Source organism: Brienomyrus brachyistius, unplaced genomic scaffold, assembly GCF_023856365.1.
Source record: "Brienomyrus brachyistius isolate T26 unplaced genomic scaffold, BBRACH_0.4 scaffold89, whole genome shotgun sequence".
Taxonomy (NCBI): Eukaryota; Metazoa; Chordata; class Actinopteri; order Osteoglossiformes; family Mormyridae; genus Brienomyrus; species Brienomyrus brachyistius.
In genome coordinates, this window is record NW_026042364.1 from 136,842 (window position 1) to 153,816 (window position 16,975).

Consider the following 16,975-nt stretch of genomic DNA (forward strand, 5'->3'; position numbering starts at 1 on the left):
TCCTGTGCCGCAAAGTCTAGGTGATATTTCACTTTTCCGCGTGCGCTTTCATGTTGCATTCTACTGCGGATGCGGGTGGTTTCGCTCGGTGCTGCCTACAGCAATGATATTCCACCAGACCAGGAGAGGGCAGATGTATTGTAAGAAACACGAATAAAAGTAGTGAAGCAAGTCCTGTAAAGTTTGTTTGGTGACTAAAATCAGTATATTGCCATTTAGTAAAATTTAAAATTGTTCCAGGCTTCTGTTTTGATTATATCTAAATTTTATGTGAAAGTTAACTAGTTTCCTATGCTATAATGCAATTGTTCATTGCGGAGGTGTCAGTGCAGAACTGTATTCCATGTGCCAGGAGTGACTGACAGCTCCATTGTATTGCCTGTATGTTGTTTTTCCTCATTCAGATACAGATGAATTGCTTAAGCTGTCAGCTGGAGCAACGCTGAACAGGAGAAGCGGTTTCAGAAAATGGATGAATGTCCCCAGAGGTGTGAGTTAACAGTTTTAACCACTGCATCACTGTACCATGCCCCTGTATAGGATATGTAGAAGAACCTGTTGCAGTTATCTGGTGTGTGTGTTTTTGACTCTCCCTGCCGGCCCCTGGAGGTTTGGGCTTCCCCTTTGAGTCTGGTGCCTCCCAAGGTTTCTTCCTTCTAGGGAGTTTTTCCTTGCCACTGTCGCCTATGGCTTACTCACTGGGGGCTTTGGGTGGGGATGCTGTAAAGTGCTTTCAGACAATGTAATGTTGTGATAACGTGCTATACTTTGTTGTGTAATTTTGTATTTACTCACGCAAATAAAAAATTGTTTGATAACAAAAAACACTTGTTTCATTCTTTTTCCCTGCGAACATATCAGTCACTTCCCTCCTGCTCCTGCATTCAAAAATGAAAGTTTGTCCTGCACTGCACTTTATTGCCGTGGGTTCCACAGGAATGCAGACCTCTACTTTGGTGTAATCCTGCTGCTGTTGTAGATGGTCTGCTCGCACGCTTTCACATTGTGCACAAGCAGATTTTTTGTATCTCTGCAGAGAAGCATTCTTTTCTTCTGCCTGGCAAATCCATCATTATAATAGCAATCCACCTAGCGCCCCTAGCTCTTAAAGAAAATGTTTGAAAAAATTAGTTTATAGCATGTTTACACCATAAAAACAGCAGTGACTGAGTACACCCTTGTGGACCAGGCGCCTGGCTTTGACTATTTTTCTGCCATTAAACTAGCAAACGTGGGTTGGCCATGACGTAAAATAACTTGTGCCTTTAAATTAAAAAAAAAAGTCCTGTGTGTTGTAAAGTGAGGTATGAAACAGATACCAGGCCGCTTCAGTGAGGGTCAGCGTAAGTTTTATTCATGTGATTTTGTGGTTTAAACTGTTTCATTGGAATCAATCCAACCAGCAGCATGAAGACTGCAAGCCAAAGAAGTGGGACGATGCCTGAGAAGAACAACTCAGTCAATCCTCACGTCTCCTCTCTCCTCAGGCGATTGATGGACTCTGAGCATGAGACATGTACAAAAGATGAGGACTCTTCTCCACTATTCAAATGGAAATTGTTCTTAATCTTTTATTTATACCTTTTGCTTATACCGTAAGATTTAGGAACACACTGAAAAAGATCAACTTTAATACATTTGAAGGTTGAAGTTATTGGAATTTGTAACGGCTGATTTGGTGGAATATGATTTTGGACAGAACTGTCAAAAAATGTGGAATGAAAATGCAGTTTAATGGTTGAATCCGTGGCTTGCCTAACTTGTTATAAATTGCACACACATCCAGCATTAAAGTGACAGGGAGGTATTAGACCAGAGTTGTTGCATTACATTAACACAGACCAGCAAAAAATATAACATTATTCTAACATTAATGTAATGTTGTTCTGAATAGATTTCTATGTCCAGTCCTGATTTCAAATTGGGCCTTTAAGCCTAGAATATGGTCAGTTTTAAAAATACTTGACTTTGTTGCAACTCTGACTAAGTTGAATTCCATCAAGTGGTTAACGGGTGTGAAGATTATCCTGAAATTTTCAAGTTAATGTCATTCCAGTTAATGTGAGTTTGTTCTGTGTGGGTCTCTGTCTCAGGCTGTCATTTTCGTCTTAGTCTCATTTAAACCACTTAACAATATGCATAGATTGCATAGCTGCAAATGTAAAATACAAAAATTAACTTGGAAAGCATTCTACAACAACATTCAGTATTGTGGAGTATTAATAGCATTTATTGCCAATTCCAGTTGCTAGGTAACTTCTATATTTTGAATAGAATACAATATAATATTTTAAACTAGATTACAGTTAATTGTTATTTTTCTGTTTAAAAAAGACAATTGCTGTAATTTACATAGGACAAAACCTGTAAAAGACATTTTGTAATTATTTTCTAAATGAAATGAAGATGCTTTGTTACTCCCCTTGGGGAAATTCTCTTTTCACCTACCCCATCTTGCTCTACTTGACACACGGGCACAGACAAAGGTAACAGCAAACCTGGCAGCAAAGGGCAGCCACCTGTAGGGACACCCATGGAGCTGGGGGTTTTACAGTGATTAACAGCAATTTTGCAATACTTTTCTGGCAGCTTTTTTTTTTGCTAGGAATTTACAGTAAATTCCACAGTCAGTTCTACACTAGAAGAGACATCATTCCTAAGCGCAGCATGGACTGCTTCCGGACACAGTATCTAATGCGACTTCCAGAGTCACTTGAGTAAGCTGGAGATGATTCATCCCCGGGAAAGAGAGCCTGCAGTAGGCAGTCTACCAAAAGAGGGCCTTTCCTGTTCCCTTGGTGAATTAGAACACCAGTGGAGAGAGCTCTCCTGTTGCAGTTTCACAGAGATGAACAACATGGAGAACTTTGGATTGAGGTTTTGCAGTAAGAGGGTGCTGAAGGAAAAAGGAGTTTCAAAGACATTGGACTGCCTGTACTGCCGATTTTGTCTCTGCCCATTTCAGATGTCCAGATGTTTACTAATGTGACATTCCTTAAATACAACCACCGAAACAGAACGGTTCTCAATTTGTTGCCAAGTTTGGTAGATGTACAACTTGGACTGCAAAGAGATGGACTGACGCAGAGGCGGAGCTGTGGATAGGCCTGGGTGGGATTGACAGCTGGACCTACCCAGTCAGATTAATGAAATGACATTTTTTATATATAAATTACCGGCTTCTAACTCTGTTCCTATACATCACTGTTGTTACTGTGGCAAGTACGACAGAATGTGTGAGCTCCCTCTAGTGGTGCTCTAGGTAGAACACCACAGTCGTGAGTGTATTATTGTTGCAGTCACCATGTTGTAAATATATAAGCCAATTTAAGAAAATTTGGGGTAATGAGCTTCATTCAGACCCTCCCAAATTTAATACAAGTCCATCCATCAGCCACTTTACCGGATTTCAATGCTGCAGGAGGATGCTCACATGAAAAAAATAAGACTAATTCATTTCTTTATCCAAAACTATTTCTTTCCTCATTCATTAAAACGAAAAGAGCTTTAACTTGTGCATGCATTGCTTCATTTTAAGCAGCATTATGGAGTGTCGTTGAACATAAATTTTTCTATGAAGGGTCTGATTTTCTGCATCTTTTACTCCTGGTTTGGGCTATAAAATTGGAAGGAGTTGCCAAACCTGACTGTGCAGGGTCTGCGCTGTTCTCATCTGTGGACAGTGTGTGGGTTTGTGGGTCAGGCATAAATTTGGGGGGGGGGCTCCCTCTAGCATTAAAATAGGGAGATATCCACTAAAATAATTCTTCATATTCAAAAAAGTACAGATAAAATGAATCAATCTCAACAGTTCATTTAAAGTGTTTTCACCCCAAGCACACCTATCCTTACTGAAAATGGTTTAGTCTAAAGTCCTGCTCTGGGGTACGTTTCCTATATCATAATGCACATTGGCAAAAGACAAATATATGTCAGGAAACTATATAGCAAGAGATCAAAGAAAATTGATACATTCTGTGGGCCATGTCTGCTGCCGCATGGCAGAGGGTGTGAGGGGGAAGTGCAGGGACGATGTCGGCATCACCAAAAGGAGGGCTACAGCTCTTTGGAGGGAGCCGGTGAGGAGAGCTGGGGGGAGCCAGTCTGCATCCTCTCACTCCTGGGGAGGACCGAGTATTGGCCATCCTAGATCTGAGAGGCACTTGAGGGAATCCCGGGGTGCATAAATCTCTGTAGTCTACCCACCTCCAAGACATCTATGCTTTCTACTCCCCAGCCACTTCCTCTTGGCCCACCAACATTTGGCCCCCTGTAGTGTGATCACCAGGGTTCCTCAATATGTGGCACCTCCACACCTGGCTCCTCTACATCAGCCATCCCTTGTCTGGGCCCCTCTACAGCAGGCCCCCTCTGACGTGGCCCTCAGTCCCTCAGGGCGACACTGTCCCCTGAGTCCCCAGAATCCCTTTCAGTCTGGGAGATCACCTAACCCACCCATCCTGCTGCCTAATGCCGGTGTCGTGCTGTAAACTGTCCTCCTGCCACGGAATGTAATCTCTCATTTTAAAGGCAATGTCGCTTCGCTTCTCCTGCGCGGCAGCAGCGTCCGCTCGCTGTAACATCGGTAGTCTTGTTTAAGCAGACTAAAAACTCACATTTCTTGTTTATTATGATATTTTACAGTCAAAGTTAAGATTAACATCCTCCTGTAATACGTCGCAAATGTGACACTTACTACTATTTCATTTAAACGCGACAATAATGCATTTCTTTTCGACGCTCGTTCATGCAAATACAGTCGCCTTCAGTCTCAAGAAGCGATTCATCTACTTGAGTAATATTTTTAATACTTTGTTGAATTAATTCTGCCTCAATTTCTTTGCTATTCTGTCTTCTTTTCATAACTATAATGCGGCGATTAGCTTCATACTGGGCACCGACACACCTGGAAATGACGTAACATTGAACCAAATGCCAAAAGTAATCAGAAGTCAGCAGCCTGCCCAGAACGCACAGATAACAAGCTACACTGCAAGTCATCCAGCCACGACGTCACCCAGCCACTCGTCTACCATCTAAAATACAGATAAATTACATGTGCTCCGTATTTCTGCAGATGACATTATTTTGAACTGGACCATAAAGAAAATATTCTTGGCCTGGAGGGAGGAGTGCTGGGCTATTTTATAGGAGGCTACTCTTTCTTAATAACCCCATTTTTAATTCTGAACAATAAGCTTAATAGGATGGGGCGACATGCTGGTGCAGTGGTTAGCACTGTTGCCTCACACCTCTGCGACCCGGGTTCAAGTCTCCGCCTGGGTCAGATGTGTGTGGAGTTTGCATGTTCTCCCCATGTCGTCGTGCGGTTTCCTCTGGGTTTTCCGGTTCTCCCCCACAGTCTAAAAACATGCTGAGACTAATTGGAGTTGCTAAATTGCCCGTAAGTGTGCATGTGTGAGTGAATGGTGTGTGAGTGTGCCCTGCAATGGGCTTGACCCCATTCAGGGTTGTTCCCTGCCTCGTGCCCATTGCTTCTGGGATGGGCTCCCGACCCCCGTGACCCAGAAGGATAAGAGGTTTGGAAAACGGATAAAACTGAAGAGCGATTTAAAATAGGTGATTGTCCAGTAAGAGGATTTAACTTTAGCTACAGTGTTTTTTGTTATACAGGTATATTTTGTTTTACAAAAACAACATTTACTTCTACACTATACGGTCAATTAAAGTACCTTCTGCATCCTGGAGATGGTCATTACCTTCTGGAGAGTCTATTTCCTCAGCAACTCTCTTGTTGCTACCTTCTGGAGACAGATGAATGCTGAAAAGATCTTCCATCTGGTCAGCAGTAATTGTGATTGGCTCAAAGCAGAACAGGTGGCGCAGAATGTAGACAGTGTTTATAACTCACTTATTAATTATCAATGTGTTACTGGTTACTTTATTAGTTTATATTCAAAGAAATAATAGCAACTTGATCCATGTTGGTCAAAGGATAAAATTCTGATCCTAACTAACGTACATGTAAACAGAACACAGAATACCTCTGAAATGGACCCTGACCCCTGTGGATGACCTGAAACGTGACAATGTCATGTTCCAGCAGATTCCCGTCTCTTATTGACCGGATAGGCCTCAGACAACCTGCATTGGCCATGAAGTCAAGCAGAGGTGTCTTTCACTTCTCAAGGTCCTCCAGAGTTGTACTTTCAGGTACCTGCCATCAAAATGGACTGTTATTGAGGCTACTTGAATTATAACTTTTTAGTAAGAACCCACACACCCATATCATGTTTGAAGCCTTTCAATTGCAGCATTAAAATTAGGCAGCATTCGGCAGGTAAAGGAGCAATATTTGCTGGCAGGCACATGGGACGATTAATCTGCGCAGTAGGGACAACATGAAGAGAGGAAAATTTGCTGTAAAAAAACTCAATTTGTTCGCCATAATATCTTGCTGACCTCCTTCCCAGGGCTTAAACTGCCCACAATGCTTTTCCACCCTCTATGCATATTTAGTATTTCCCTGATATATCAGACGCTGATATGGGCAGTACGGTATGCGCTCCGTCTGGTTAGATGTGGGCCTGCACTTTCTTAGGGGCCTGCCCCTCCTGACACAGACTCTTCCAGAATCTCATACTCCTCTCCATTTCCCATTCTTCACACTGTTTATTAGTGTATGGGAACGGGACAACCCTAACTGAAGGGTCAGGACTTGCACACAACACACACCCCTCCTGCCCTAATGAAGTGGCGGTATACTTAGCCCATTTATACCACCAATTTCCAAGTGTACGTTTTGCTAACCCATACAGGTCTACTTCATCCTGGGCATCCTTCTAAAATTTGCTCACTCTCCTCACTCCCATATCTCCCCCCATTTCTCTCCGCTTTCGCTCACTGTAATCTGAGAGGTTATTCAGCATCAAAGGACCAGGCTGAGTCAGTGAAGTCAGTTGTCCTGTGCTCACCTGACCTGTGGTCCTGCTGTGCACCCAGACCTGAAGGGCCTGATAAATCATTAGCATCACTAACATCGTTGCTGTCAGCCGTACCAGAACCCACAGCTTCGTGTCCTGTCTGGAGTGGCTGGTCTGCTTGCGATGCTCCCTCTTGGCCCTCACTCTGCTCTGATCCTGAAACTGACTCCACCCCAAGCTGTGGAGCTCCTCTGGGAGCTCCATCAGGGCCATCTGAGTCAAGGGCAACTGCATCCTCTGTGTAGTTTTCAGTGACTCTGTCTTTCGTGCGGTACTCTAGTGCAGTGGTTCAAATGGTACCACGTATTACTCCCTTCTACCTGCACCGCTGTTGCTGTGGCTCGTGTCACCTTGAAGGGTCCCTTTCGTCGGGGCTCGTGCCACTTTCACCAGAACACTCGCAGGTAGACTTTATCTCCGTGAAAGATGACTGGCTCCTCCTGGTCTGTGTCTTCTTTCTGTGCTTTCTCCTTTTCCTGTTTGGAAATAGTTTTGTGTATTTTGGTTAAAGTCCTCATGTACAACTTTAATTCATCCCCCAGCTGATCTAGGCTGGGTCCCTTATACGCCCCCTCAAGTCGATCCAGGCATAGGTCTCCCAGTCAGCATTTCATGCGGAGACAAATGCATCACCTGTGCGTTTCCATCCGATATGCCATCAAGGCTGTTGACAGGGCATCCACCCAGTTCATTTTCATGGTGGCGCAAATCTTATTCAGCTTCTGCTTAAGTGTGCCATTCACTCTCTCCACCATACCCTGCAACTGAGGGTGATACACATGTGGTAGAAAAATTTAGAATATAATACTTAGAATAAAAGTCGGACCTCTCAGTTTGATGAGGTAAAGGAAAATCTCTTTTATTTCAGCAACTCAGCAAAGCGCTCTCATCACACTCTGGCATTCGGTACCAAGATCTTTTTTAGCTCTCCGAGCAACCAGTTGATATACCATAACTCCCACTTCACAGTAAGGGTGTCTAAATCCTGATTGGTCACAACACACCAATGAACCAAGCTTAAACGTATAACAAACACAATTTTCGAATTCTATTGGTTCACCTTGGTGGCAAGGTAAAGTCCACCCATTCTACTCAGTCTACCAGAACATGTCTCGACTGCTAGGCTCCTACTGGAGATATGAATATAGATATTGATTACATGACATTGAATCACTGTAAATACTCAGTTGTCCTTTGATTAATGATTAACGTATTGACGTATTGTCATTGAATCACTGCCAATACATGGTTAACATATGATTTGTATGATTAACAATTACTTATACATTTGCACTACCGCATAGCTTGCTATATATTGTTTGCCACAACTATTCTATAAAGCTATAACTCGCTGTGCACCAGTTGGGGCAGCTTCGAATCTCTCCCTGCAGGTGGTTTCTCCCCCCCCTTTGTTCCGCTGTCTGCCTCTCCAAGGCCCGAGCTTTCCTCAGGGTCTGCGGAACTTACTGCAGGCAGCTATCTCGAAGCGAGGTCACACAGTATTCAAAACAATCTCTTCTTGCCTAAGGCCTAAAGACACACACAGTCCCAATATGCCAACCTCCCGGGCCTACCGATGTCCAATTTTAATTCCACACACACATGCCAACTTTTGTTTTATTCTCAGCTGTTAAACCACTAACTTTTAACTTTCCCAACAAAGGCAGCTCCATTATCAGAGCTTATTTCAGTTGGTATCCTAAACCTCGGACTCTCTGATCAGGAATTTCACCACTGTCATCGCCCCCATGTCCTTGGACGGTATTGTCTCCACCCATCTGCTGAACCTGTCCACAATCACAAGCATATATCGCTTTCCATATGCTGTTTTTCCCATGTCCACATAGTCCACCACAAGTGTCTGAACGGTCCCTCAGGCACTGGAATGTGCCCTACTGGGGTCGTGATTGCTTTGCGTACATTGTTCTTAATGCACACCTCATATTCACATTCTGACAACCTTGCATCCATCATTGCTTGCAGCTTGTTGTGTTATTTTCCTTAACTCCTCCCCCCTTGCGCAATGGTCAAGACCATGCGCATCCGTTATCAAAATGTTCACCAGAGACAGAGGTGCAGCCAAAAGTCCCTCATGGTTGCGATACAGACCATTAGCATCCTTAGAGGCCCCCCTTTTTAGCCACACTGAGGCCTCATAGGGGCCCGCCCGCTCCTGCAGGGCCACCAGATCAGAAACCTGCTCTGTACTCACCATAGGTAAAAGATCAGCAGTACTCACCTGCGCAGCTGCCCTGGCTGCCGCATCAGAGGCTGCATTTCCTTGAATAACAAAATCACGACCTTTGCGGTGGGCCTGACACTTAACAATAGCCAAACGCTTGGGACGCATCATTGTGTGTAGCAACTCCAAAATCTGATTATAATGCTGAATGGGGGAGCCGTCACTTTTGCGAAAGCCCCTTTGCTTCCAGACTGCTCCAAACAGATGGCATACATCGTGTGCGTATGCAGAGTCTGTGTAGATAGTAACTGTCTTATGTTGTCCTCGCCGGCACGCTGTAGTCAAAGCCTTTATCTCCGCTAATTGAGCGGAACAGGGTTGTGCTCTGAAACGAGAGTGTGAAAATCATCACCCTGTGCCTGGACTACAGCAAACCCAGCCTTCAAGGCATCCCCATCTCTCCAACATGAGCCATCCACAAACAAAACCATCTCGCTATTTTCAGTGGGAGAGCTCTCACAAGTCTGCTCTCAGTTTAGTGTAAACCAAAGACTCTGCCACACACTCATGTGGCTGCCCCTCATCCTCCAGGGGAATGCTGTCTGCAGGGTTTACTGTAGTGGAGCGCTTTATTGTCACATCCGGGTAAGTGAGAAATGCAAAGTACGCTAGCTGCCTTGCTGGGGTCAACACAAATTTGCCTTTGTCAATAAGGTCCACCATCTTATGTGAAGTATAAAGTGTTTTTGCATTCTAGCTGTGTTACAGTATGTAACACAGCCTTCAACTTTTTTCCCCACACAATGCAGGACATGCAGGGGTGCCGAACAAAACAGTGGAGCTGCAGTGTAGCCAATTATTTCTTTCAGTAGTTTTAAAATCATTTCTGAGGCTGTGTGTTAGAGATGGAGGTGAGCAACACTGAGGCATCTCAGGGAACCATGTTGCCCATATTAAAAAACACACACGCATGCAACTCAGGCAATCCAGCATTTCTTATTTCAGTTATATATGACACTGCATGGGGGCGGCGTGGTGGTGCAGTGGTTAGCACTGTTGCCTCACACCTCTGGGACCCGGGTTCGTGTCTCCGCCTGGATCACATGTGTGCGGAGTTTGCATGTTCTCCCCATGTCGTCGTGGGGTTTCCTCCAGGTACTCCGGTTTCCCCCGACAGTCCAAAAACATGCTGAGACTAATTGGAGTCGCTAAATTAACCATAGGTGTGCATGTGTGAGTGAGCCCTGCGATGGGCTGGCCCCCCATCCTGGGTTGTTCCCTGCCTCCGGACCCCCCGTGACCCAATAGGATAAGCGGTTTGAAAAATGGATAGATGACACTGCATGTTGTTGTTTTACATGTTCACTACAAGTCAGTGTTTTTTTCATTGTATGATTAATGCCACATTCATACCAAAAAACACACTAGACATACTGTACAAGGCAATCAAGGGAAAAACCTTCTCAGAATACAAAATGAATGTATCAACCGAAGAAGGATGTTTCCTTTTCAGAATATTCATTTTTTTACCATGTGGAACCACTGTCCAGGATTCAATTGAGTGCATTCAAAGAATGATACATCAAGACTAATAGTGACAAAATATTCATTTAATATGCATTGTACATGAATGTAGGACTTAGATGTTGATGAATTTCTCATCAGTGAAGGGCATATACACTCAGGGAAAAAAAAGTTGAAAACCCAGAACTATCCAATTTAGATGTAATTTGGTACACGTGCAGACCAGTGATGGATATGTAAATGATTAGAATTGCAAGGAGTTGGCATGTTTAATTACCAGACACAGGATGCCTCGTAGTCACATTAGACAGTGTTAACAGCACTTGACGGAGTTTGATAGGGTTGCATTGCGGGTTTGCATGAAGCCAGGTGGTCATATGGTGCAACTGCATGTGGGCCATGCGGATATCACAGTCGCCTGATATTGAAACCAATGGGCACGTGAGGCATCCACACACGTCGTGAAGTTTCTGGTCATCCAAGACAGACCACGCCAAGGAAGGATCGTCGGATTGTGCTCCAAGCATCACAGATCCCCATGACACCTGCGCCTGATATATGGACACAGCTACTGGACTCTCTACAACACCCTATATCATTGCGTCGCGATGACTGGCATCAGCTGGACTATAGGTTCACCGTCCCATGCATAGGCTGCCGTTCACAATAGCACAGAAACTGTTGCGATTGGAGTGGTGTAGTCACTGGGAGGCATGGACTGATGACGACTGGCGTCCTACCATGTTCAGCGATACATCTCAGTTCTGCAGTACCACAGATGACCGTCGTGTGCGTATGGTGGCGCCGCAGGGAGAAGAGCAATCCTGCCAACGCTGTGGAGTGACACACCACACTCTGACAGCACAGTGGTACACCAGTGACATCCTAGTGGTATCCGGGCCCAGGGGTGTGCTATACCCTACTGACATGGGACCAGCAGTGTGGCCATACCGCCAACTCCGTTTGATCTGATATTATAATCATCGAGATACTGTCACATGCCCTTTCATCACATGCAGATTTCATTTTCACAACTTAGTCTGTTGTGCTTCACTGTTTTGCCACCGAGTTTGTGTTCTGACACCAAGTTGATGGGAATTGATTATTTGAGCGTCATCTAAAGAGCTTATATTACTTTAGATGGTATTTAGACTCACATGGTATTTTGAAAAGATTCCCATATGCGCTGATTAGCTGGGGTTGATCTGAGCAGCTGTGCACTTTTCTCCTGTAACACAAAAGTTTGCTTTTAGGACAGAAAACAAGGTTAAGACCATATTATGTGGTTTACATCTATCAAAATAAAACCAAAGTCACTGTTACCAAAAGAGTAACCATGTGTTGTCAAATTCCCTAACATTTTGCTTCATCTTACTTTGGATGTCCATGGTTAGGAGAGAAGCAGAAATCTGCTCAACCATTAGAAAGACTTTACTCGATACAGGGAGTGAGATCTTGTTGCAGGTGACAAGGCAGGATAGAGTGTATTTAGAAAAATAATGAAGAGGGAATGTGAGTGTGAGCTATTGTGGCATCTGTGTATAACCCAATATGGCGGCATCCTTCTGAATGTAAATAACATAGCCAGCTTAATTAGCTTAGTCAAGTGTAATTGAACTAAGAAAAACTTAGCAATATACGTTCCCTGCTTGGTGTGATAAATACAGCAGCAGCTGCTGGTGGACGGGCTACAAACAGACATCAAGAAGAAATCCCACCTCACAACCATTTACTGTACCAAACCCCTTAATGTAACTTGTAAAGATGTAGGTATTGGAGTATTCACAGATTCATTTGCAGTGTCCACTTCCTGTCCAGTAAATTTGGCAGGAAGAAATTTGAATAACCTAGGCCTGACTCTTGTATGTGGCTGAAGGAGTAAAGGTAGAATGGGTGGAGAATCCTGGGCTGAGCTGCATGGTGGCCTGGGGGACAATCATGAAAACACAGACCCTGTGATATCCTCAAAACCCACAACTAAAAGGGGAGTCAGGAACCACTTGACCCGTTAAGCCACATGGTGGCCCTATGAGCAGGCAAACACACTATGGGCTAAGGGGTACAAGACAGAGGAGAGAATAGGATGGCCAGTGACATGTGAACAGGACAAGGCAGGGATGGATTCTGACACAGGTGCCATACTACTTTGTTTAAATATGCCCAAGTGCTCAGAATGTTTTAGTGCAAGTCTTAGACAATGGTATCTCTGAATGAGGCAGCAGTTTGGTTCCTCCTGAAGGCCCTATAACTGTCCTGAGAAGTTGTTTGTATGCACTTACTGCCTTGACACTTGTTGATGTACATGTGCTCTGCTCGAGCAGTAAAGGGGAGATCACATGTAGAGATGATTTTCTGTAGCCTCTCAGTCCGAGTAAAAATAAAATATCCTTGTCATATAGGAACCAAGTCTCTGGCTGGAAATTTCTACAACAGAGCCAATTAGTCATCTCTATAAATATATACAGATGTAGCCGCTTGAATTTTCCCCAGTTTCCATGATGGGACCTTGGCTGGTCCTTGGCTGATCCTTGGCTGGCCCCTGCTGGGTTCTGGGTGGGACCTTGACTGTAATGAGATCCCCCACTATGATGTAATGAATAAGTGGGCCGGCTCTTGCTGACACCCACTGTTCGAGAAATATGTACTTTTACTATTGTCATTTTGCTAGATGCCATTTCTTAGACATAACACCCTGCAGCAGCTTGATCTTAATTTAGCAATCACCCTTCTTAAGAACTGTCGCTTGAATATTTCCACCCCATACATGGTGATAAACAATGCAAAATGTTATTTAGATATCCTGTTTGTGTACCTCAATAAAAGATACTGCGAGGGGAGTTACTCTTTCGAAGTTGGCTGAGTTCGACTGAGAGGCTGACACCTCGAAGTCAGGACCGGACTTCCCTTGCAGCAAGTAAAAAGTCATCACAGCTGTCTGTGTTGTTCTGTGTTCAGAGATTGGTTGGTTTTCAGCGTATATTTAGGGGAAAAAACCCAACACCCAACAGAACAAAATCAACACAGTAACACAGAGGTGTAGCTAAAAATTCTGGGCCCCTGACAGAAGGTCACCTTGCGCCCCTCTGTCGAATTTTACATACTGTGAAAGAGATTTGTTGAGCCATCTTCTAATCCAGTGCAATCCAGCTTTATTTGAAAAGCACTTTAAACAATCATATGGACCAAAGTGCTGCACAGAGGAATAAATAAAAACATTCACATACTTAAAAACGAAGTAAAATAAATTTAATAAAAACCAGAACACAAATTAAATGAGAGTAAAAGGCCATTAATAAAATAAAAACAAAAAATTACATTAATTAATAAAGAAAAGGCTAAGATTAAAATAAAATTTACTATTAAAGTCAACATCTCACAACATGCCAAAGGCCAAAGAGAAAGGATGAGTTTTAAGAAGAGATTTAAAAACGAACAGAGAAGAGGCCTCCCTAATGTGAAAAGGCAAGTCATTCCACATTTTAGGAGCTGCGACTGCAAAAGCTCGATCCCCTCTAAGCTCATGCTGAGTCTTAGGAACTGTCAGGAACAGCTGATCAGCTGACCTGAGAGAGCGGGTGGGGGTGTAAGGGTGAAGCAGCTCACAGAGGTCAGGTGGAGCAAGACCACTGAGGGCTTTAAAAGCAAATAACAGAATTTTAAAATGAATCCTAAAATGTACGGGCAGCCAGTGGAGTGAGGCTAAAATGGGGGAGACATGCTCATATTTCCATGTGCGGCAGCATTTTGAACCTTCTGGAGGTGAACAATAGTGGAGCCTCTAACCCCAACATAGAGGGCGTTACAGTGGTCCAGACTAGTACTGACAAAAGAGTGGATTACTGTCTCAAAGTGCTGCCTAGAAAGAATTGGCTTTATTTTGGCCAACTGCTTCAATTGTAAAAAGCTTGACTTGACAACTGACCTTATCTGAGTGTAAGAGCAAAGGAAACTGAATCCACTACTGTATGTTCTGTCCTGTAAATTTTTATTACAGTTTTTCTCAATTGCTTTGGCTCAGTTCTCAAATGATTTTTTTATTTCCCAAAACATTAAGTTCAGATCTCTGAACAATTCGCATCTTTTTCACATCAGATTGGAATTTCTTATTGATTTGAGCAAATTGCAAATGTTTTGGCACATGTGTGCAAAGAGTACATACAACTGTCTGCAGTTTGGACAACAAATAATTGCAAATGGCTTGTTGATCAAAACTGATGACTCGATTCTCACTTACACTGTCAAACACTTCAGAACTTCTCAGACATTTTTTATTGTGTAAGCCATCACATTCAAAACGATCTATTCAATTATCATAATTAGTATACATGAATGTATATTCTAAAATATATCTAACATTGACATTGTTTGTAATGTCTGCTACATTGGCACATGCCCTGTAATTGCAATCGCAATCTAATTGCAAAGTACCTCTAATATGACTCAACCATTTAACCACTTAACCAATCAACTTTGGGAGTATATATATGTAGATTGCCCACAGCACAATCACTGCTGTAGAATGTTTTGAGAATGGAGGACGTTCACAACGCTGAACTGCAGCAACATGCTCGTGGAAGAGCAATTGGAAGGCGTGTAAGAATACGTGGTGGTGGTAGAGGAAGAAATAATCGAGGAAGAGGTGGAAATAGAAGAGTCAGAGTCTCTGATGAAATCAGAGCCACACTTGTGGATCATGTCATAAATCATGGTTTTACAATGGAAGAGGCTGGTCGAAGAGTACAGCCTAATGTAAACAGGTCCACAGTGTCATCAATTGTGCAAACCTTTCGTAGGGAAAACAGGTACATATGTATTTTTTTGTTTTACAGTATGTAAAGTATTTTAACAGTATAAACAACAATATTGTAAAGGTAAATGCAAGTCTATTTGTTCATTCTATAGAACTGCACGACAACCTCGCGCTGGTGGCAGAGCAGCAGTATTTAACCAACTGCAAGAACAAGAAATTTGCAACATGGTCATAGCCAACAATTCCATCAGGCTAAGAGAGATCCAAAGTGCAATCATAAATGACAATGAGGTCTTTGCAAATATTAATTCTGTCAGCATTTCCACCATAGACAGAGTTTTAGAAAGACATCAGATGACTATGAAACAGCTCTATAAGGTGCCATTTGAGAGGAACAGTGAAAGAGTCAAGGCATCGCGGTACCAGTATGTCCAGGTAAACCACTGGTGTGCACTTAGTGAGTTTTCCTGTATTTCTAAGATGCCTGTATTACTTTACTGTAAGTTTCAGAAACCCATAAGAAAATACGTTTACTGTTACATTTTTTCCTGTGTTCCTTCATAGAGAATCATGGAGTTAGAACTACATGAAACGACCCACATTCTTGTTTTTGTGGACGAGGCTGGGTTTAATCTGTCCAAAGGCCGGAGACGTGGTCGCAATCTCATTGGACACCGAGCCACAATTGACACACCAGGCCAACGTGGGGCCAATATTACAATGTGTGCTGCCATTTCAGAGAACGGTGTGTGCACACATATTCCACACATTGGGCCCTATAATACCCAACTTCTCCTGGCCTTCCTAAATGCACTTTACAGAGACCTGATTCCAGAACAAGAAAGAGGTTTGGTTAGACCACATTTGCCTAATTATGTTGTTGTCTGGGATAATGTCAGCTTCCACCGAACCAACAGTGTTAGTGACTGGTTTGCTGCACATGAAAGGATAACAGTGGAATTCCTTCCACCATACTCTCCGTTCCTAAATCCAATAGAAGAGTTTTTTTCAGCATGGAGGTGGAAAGTGTATGATCATAGACCACAAAATCAGATGTCTTTGTTGGATGCCATGAATGCTGCATGTGAGGACATCACAGCTGACCATTGCAGGGGATGGGTGCGGCATTCAAGGAGATTTTTTCCACGGTGTGTGGCAATGGAAAACATCAGATGTGATGTTGATGAAAATCTTTGGCCTGACCAACGTGAGCGACAAGATGTCCACCAAGAATATATATATATATTTTTTTTTCCCCAAGAATGTTATTTGTTGTTTTTGTGTATTTGTGGTAATACACAAATATGAAATGTAAAGTGAAATCTTGTTACTCTTGTCAGTTACTTTACATGTACAGTAATACACTTGTATTGTGTATATACACGTGAAGTACAAAAATAAACACTGTACAAATACAAATGTTCATAGATTTTTTCTTTTCTTTTCTACATACTATTGACTTTTCTCAACAAATATGAGATTTTTGTTTAAACCCTTAATTTTCATGGTTCACTGTTGTGGTGAAAAAACAACTAAACATTTTGACCAGTGTGGCTCACACAATGACAAAAATAC